We start from the raw sequence: 6,749 nt of genomic DNA, 5'->3' as shown, positions 1-6,749 counted from the left end.
TGACCATTTTTACATATTTTTTAGATAAAGATGAATATTATTCAATGTAGAAGAAAACCGATTTCAATGTTACAACAAAATCATCCTCTATATTTGTTTCTAAATTAAATAACCTAACGCTCTTTAGATTTATTTTTTAGGTATCTTTTTCAAAACTCTTAAAACAATTAATCTAAGTTAATATCAATAAAGATGCAGTTTAATGGCAAGTAATAACATTGTTGTGGCAACCATTAAGGTTTAAACCCCATTGAGGTAACATGCTTGGAAGATGTGCATCTTCAATAGACCATTGTACTTACAAGTTGTAGATCTTTGTTAGCCCTATAGCAATAGTCTTGATAAATGAACTATTAAAAAAAGATCCTCCAATAAATGATCTCCCAAATTGGACTACCATCCTAATCCAAAAAACATTCATATTGTCTACATCCGATAGGTGGAGGATTTGGTCGATCCGCACCTCCTAGTCCCAACAATAGAAGAAATGTGAATAGAAGGAGATGCTTACTATTAGTCATATGATAAGAGAAAATAGAAGAAACGTGAATACTACTATCTAACAAGTTGTGTAATGTTGGGTGATTCATGTTACATCATGGATTTCATTGGCTAGCAAGTTGTGAAACTACAAAAAGTTTTGATCATATTTTTATTGAGCATGAAAGCAACCACCTTGAGCTCATGAATGATAGGCATCATGTTGTAGAGTATCAACCCTTGTTGAACAAGGGTGTCACATTTTTGAGGCTTGATCAGTGCAAGGAGACATTTTGTGTATATGAAGTGGTTTCAATTAGCCATTTTGTGCATAAGTAGAGAGGAGAGGTCAATGTCTTTGTTTATTTGTGTAAAAAAAATGAAAGAGGTCCTAATCAAGGAACACACACGTCCAAGTGAGGAGAGAATTTGGATTCAGGACAATTCTATGCAAGAAAGGATATCAAGTTATAAAGGATAAAAATCAACAAAGGTAAAGTGGATCCTTAAAAAAGAGGAACAATTGACAACTATTATTCTTGCTCCACAATGTAGAGACAAGAAGAACTAGGCTATTACGTTGCCTCCCAAGTATGATTGCACATGAAATCGTAGTACCATGAATGACAATGAGCCCCTAATAGGTAATTAAGCTACCAATGTCATATAGCAAGATAAAAACATAATAGGTTATAAATGTCATTTAGAAGAGATATGATGAGTGTATAACTCATTGTCACCTATTATTTAAATGTTAGTAGAACTACAATAAGTTGTTGAATTTTAATCTCCAAATCATGACTTTCATTACTGGAATAGTTGATGATGCTTGAAAAAAGGATTGTCCTAATTTTGTTTATGGTTTTTTCTTCAATTTTTCAAGGGGAGAGTTATAAAGTTGGCTTCAAGAAACTCATACAAAATTATCTCTTGCTGTGATATTAAAAGTTGTTGGAAAAGTCATAGATATATTAGACAATGGGGGAGGGGATGCCAACAAAGGAGGAGGATAGAAACCTAAATCGGTGTATATCACTTAACAAACCACTTGATACTTAATCGACGTGTCTATCATATGCAAGACAACCGATACTAATCGGTATGTATTAGTTAAGCCCGACAACAATCAATGTTCACAGTTAAGATATTAACTGATATTAATCAGAGTGCATTCATTAAGCCCGATAACAATCAATGTTCATAGTTAATATGTTAACCGATATTAATCAGAGTGCATTGGTTTTAATGTAAACCGATACCAATTGGTATTCTGTGCTATGAGATTTACAACCGATGATTATTGGTAGTTAAGCATTGATCGAACTTTGCAAGTATGGTTGAATATATACAAATTTAAGAATGATCATTGATCAAATGAAGGAACAATAGCTTGAAGTCTTCATCATAGTTTATCAATAGGATAGATGATTGAATGAGAGACTTCATTTATCTCTCATTCAATCATTTATCTTACTGAGGCTATCATGCATTAATAGGATAGAGGGACCTTATATCAAATTAAGGAAGGCATGAGAGTGATATATGTATTAGTGTAATTATTATACTTTTTGAATATTTATCCTTAGTTACATTCAGACCAAATTACAAGTTACATTCAATATAGGATTAAAAAAAACCTCTCCCTACAGGTCCACTTCGAGGCCGGCCCGGATGATCGCTATTGGTAAATGCCAATGCCCACCACTTGGGGGTTGGGGGGGCGGGAATGTTGGGTTCAAACTCGGCAATTACCCCCAACAATGCTTCGACGACCAGCTTATTGATATATTATGTTGCTTCCTCTGCCCAGAAAAAACCGGTCATGGCTGGGGTTTGTCACTATATTGTTCCTTCCGCAGCCACAAAGTGGGGGGCCTTCAATCCTTGTTCGAGTTCCTTCCGCGGCCGAGTGAAAGATCGAACAAAAACCAGTTCCTTCTGCAGCACTTTGTTCCAGTTCCTGTAGGAAAATTCCACCATAAGATCGAACAAAAACTAGTTAACCGCTTGACCAGTGGTTCCTGCCTAAACATTTATGACCAGGAACAAGCAATGAGTAGTAGCGGAGGCAAGGCTAGGGGATTCTAGCAAACAGAGGTGGAACTATGGGCGGGAATACTCTACTGGGGCGGCAACAAGAGAATGGGAAGAGGCTGTGGAAATGATTTGAAATGTCTTAGCCTTTTTTTTTTTTTTAAGTAATGCCCGTTGTTGTCGGAATTTCAACAAACGTGGGCACTTTTTGTTAAAAAAACACAAATGTCATTGCCAATTCCTTCTCTGCCGCAAACATATATTGAATGATCATCAGAATTCTGATGAATGCGGGCAATTTTTCAAAAAAAAATCAAATTTGTTCACAATATACCTTCTCCATCGGAAACCGCCGTCGGAATTTTAGGGCAAATGTATTAGTGAGTTATAATCGTTAGGAAGGAAAAACCTCATAGATGGTCATTTTATAGTGATAAAGGCTATAGTGAATATTTAATAGCATATCTTTTGGTCACATATGCAATTGAATGTGCTTAGATTTATAAATGGTTACTAGTTAGAAAGTGTATTCAAGCCTAGCAATATAAAATTTGGAGTAGTACCAATCATTCTTAGTAACTTACTAAGAGGCCATGGGAGAGCATCTCCATGGATTTCATAGGTGGCAAGTGTGAAGAACTAAGAATGGTAATGATTGCATCTTTATTATTATAAATATTTAAATTTTTAAAATGTGCATTTTAATTGTTGTACAAAGATACTAATTAGAAGTGATGAAATGAATTACAATTCAATAATGTATGGGTTTATTTTGGGGTGCTAGAATGAATTGTTTCATATAGATAAACAATATTTTAAGTAGTTTTTGTGCTTATTATGAGTATATTATATAATAAACTTCAATAGTCTTTTCATCTTCAAATAGATGGACAAATAGGTAGTGAATAGAATATTATATAGCTATTACACGAGTATTATTATCAATTTCCTAAGGGTTGGTATGAAAATTTATCATAGATACAACATTCTTATAATAATAGGTCTATTCACTCTTCTACTAACTTATCTCATTTTGAAGCAGATTTTGGCTATTCATAGACTTTTTTGATAATTGTCTTGGAAAAGCAAAAGATTGGCTAAAAATTGGAAATTTTAGGTTGATAAATAAGATAAGTTTGTTCAGAAGATGAGGAAAATTAACCTCAAGACCTCTAAGAATAATTATACCATTATAAAATCTATATTTGAATCTTCTATTTATATGAACAAATATAATTAAAAAAATTATTGAAGTTTCAAAATGCTATTTGATGCAAAATTAACTATTCTTTAAAATAAAATTAAATTAAATTAAATAATTGAAAAAAAAAGGCTAGGGGAAACATATCAATAGTCATTATAGCTAACTTCATGCACCCACAGATTATAAACAGTACATCGAATTTTGACATTTTTTTTGGTTCTCTCCATATGCGACTTAACTGCTTATGACTATTGTTTTGGCTTTTGGGTAGTAATGATGCATGTTGTGGGATCCATTATGCGTGCAAAGGTCAAAAAGTACATTTTTCAATGTGTCACTAGATACCTATTTAAAGATGCCCCAATAACCGTGCATTTAAAATCACCAATACTTATGCACAAATATCCCGGCAGTTGTGTGCTATAGATACTAATAAAGGTGCACAAATGAGTCAATTATGATTCAAAAAAGGTAAAAAATAAATAGCTATTAGTACATGTGAAATTTATTAATGAGCTTTTAGTTATTTGTTTTTTAATTTTTTTAAAGTTAATAATTAGGGGGTTGGGTGTGCAAGGAGTGAACAGTTATTAGAACATGAAGGGTAACTGGTGGTCTTCCCCTAACTATTCGTATAAAGTCATTTGAATAATGACTTTGATTTGCATGTCTCTTTGTATAATGTCTTTAAATGTAGTTTTCCAAATACATCATTTCTTCCATGACAACTACAAGTGCCATCTTGTCATCTTAAAAAAAGTGTGAAAGAGTTTGTAAATATTTTGATATTTTGGTAGTTCTAAGTCAATTTTATCTATTTTAATTTGATACAGACCAAAAAAATAAAGGGAATGTATGTGGAAAATCTTGGAATCATGATAGAAAAGAGGATGATGTGAAAATTTATATAATCCGCCTTCACAATATTATTAAAATAAAAAAATAAAAATCTGACGTGTTCTAACGATTTTGTAGAGAAAAACCCAGCACTCAATAATATCTATAGCAGCAATTTTCTTTACCCTATAACTTTGCATACCGATGAAATTATAGGGAAATTTGCCAAATATTTACATCCTTCACAAGAAAGACCGATTTAAACCAGAAGCTTTGCTCAGTACAATTATCACTGCATGCGTTGCAAAATGAATGGTCGGGGCAAATTCAAAATATTGGAAAAGTTCCTGTCAAAAAAATTTTACACGCACTACGCTTACGGAGCTCCGCGGATTTCACTCCTCCACGCGACTTATAGGTTTGAAAATTTCAGAGCAGATGTCGATTTTGGATATTCAGAGAATAAAATCAAAGGCTGGAAAGTTCTGGAGCGTCTATTCTGGTTTCCAAACGGTAGTACAGATTGACTAACACGTCGTTTTGGAACCAGAATAACTGCGGCCACATTTTTGGACGCATTGGTAGAAATTGTCTGTACAACAAGTTTCAGAATAGACACGCATGTTTTTTCTCTGAAAAATTCAAGCCCTCAGGTAACTTTATTGTCAAATATTTCGTACATGTACTACAGCTTTGAAAAATTCCGTCATTTTTTTATTATAAAAAAGAGTAATAATTTATTAATCACAAAAGAAGATTCTCAAATTTCAACCACTTTAGCAGTGAACATCAATTTGGAATTATGGTTAGAAGAAAAATCAAACCCTTGAAAATGACAAAGGAAAAATCAAACCCTACAAATTGACTGAAAGAAATATCAAAAATAGTGTACATGGAATTCTCTCCACACGACTTATAGGTTTGAAAATTTCAGCCTCTTTAGCACTGAACATCAATTTGGAATAATGGATAGAAGACAGAGAAAACAAATGCCACAAAGTTCTTAGACACAACGTCTTTCATGTCCTACCAAAGCATTTATGAAATTTGTTTAGACAAATGAATGTGTGTGGCCCTTTAGAACAACAACATGTCTTTCATGTCCTACCAAAGCATTTATGAAATTTGTTTAGACAAATGAATGTGTGTGGCCCTTTAGAACAACGACATGTCTTTCATGTCCTACCAAAGCATTTATGAAATTTGTTTAGACAAATGAATGTGTGTGGCCCTTTAGAACAACGACATGTCAATTTGGAATAATGGATAGAAGACAAAGAAAACAAATGCCACAAAGTTCTTAGACGCAACGTCTTTCATGTCCTACCAAAGCATTTCTGAAATTTGTTTAGACAAATGAATGTGTGTGGCCCTTTAGAACAACGACATGTCTTTCATGTCCTACCAAAGCATTTATGAAATTTGTTTAGACAAATGAATGTGTGTGGCCCTTTAGAACAACGACATGTCTTTCATGTCCTACCAAAGCATTTATGAAATTTGTTTAGACAAATGAATTTGTGTGGCCCTTTAGAACAACGACATGTCTATGTAAAAAATTGTCAATGGGAAAAGGGTCTAGTAGCTGTTCAATGTTTGAAAATTAAAAGTCTATTAAACTATTTCATATGTACAAATAGTTGTCCACTTGTACATGTGTACTTAATTAGAAGAATCATGCAATTATTTTGGTGGTCATAGCCTATGGTTATTGGGGCATTTGTGAATAGAATTGTTCAAAACCTTTATTAGAGAAAACTGTATTAGAAAAGTTGTAAAATATTTTTGGTGGTTGTAGCATATAGTTATTGGGTTATTTATGAATAGGTATTGGTCGACACCCATAAATGACCACTTTGGGACGTCCTAACTGCCCATAGATTGAAATAGTGGCTTTGAGCTCTTAAGTCACATACGAAGAAACACATTTTTTTTTTGTTGTAAAAACTTGATATGTCATTTATAAGCTTAGGGTGTGCAAAGTGAGGTTGGACAACTACTGGGTAATCTCCTCTAGTATTCTATCCATCGACCTCATTTAGATAGACACAATTTTCTGGCAAAAAATTCAAGCACAATAAGTCACTCAAATAATGTGCAAAAATAATAATAATACAATAACTAATTTTGTATGCTTCTAAATTTAATTGTATAATGTATGCTTTCAAGTGTTTTAGAATTTTGATTTAAAATT

This window comes from Cryptomeria japonica, chromosome 11 (genome assembly GCF_030272615.1).
Source record: "Cryptomeria japonica chromosome 11, Sugi_1.0, whole genome shotgun sequence".
Classification (NCBI taxonomy): domain Eukaryota; kingdom Viridiplantae; phylum Streptophyta; class Pinopsida; order Cupressales; family Cupressaceae; genus Cryptomeria; species Cryptomeria japonica.
The sequence above is the reverse complement of the archived record's forward strand: the minus strand, read 5'-3'. Positions refer to the sequence as shown.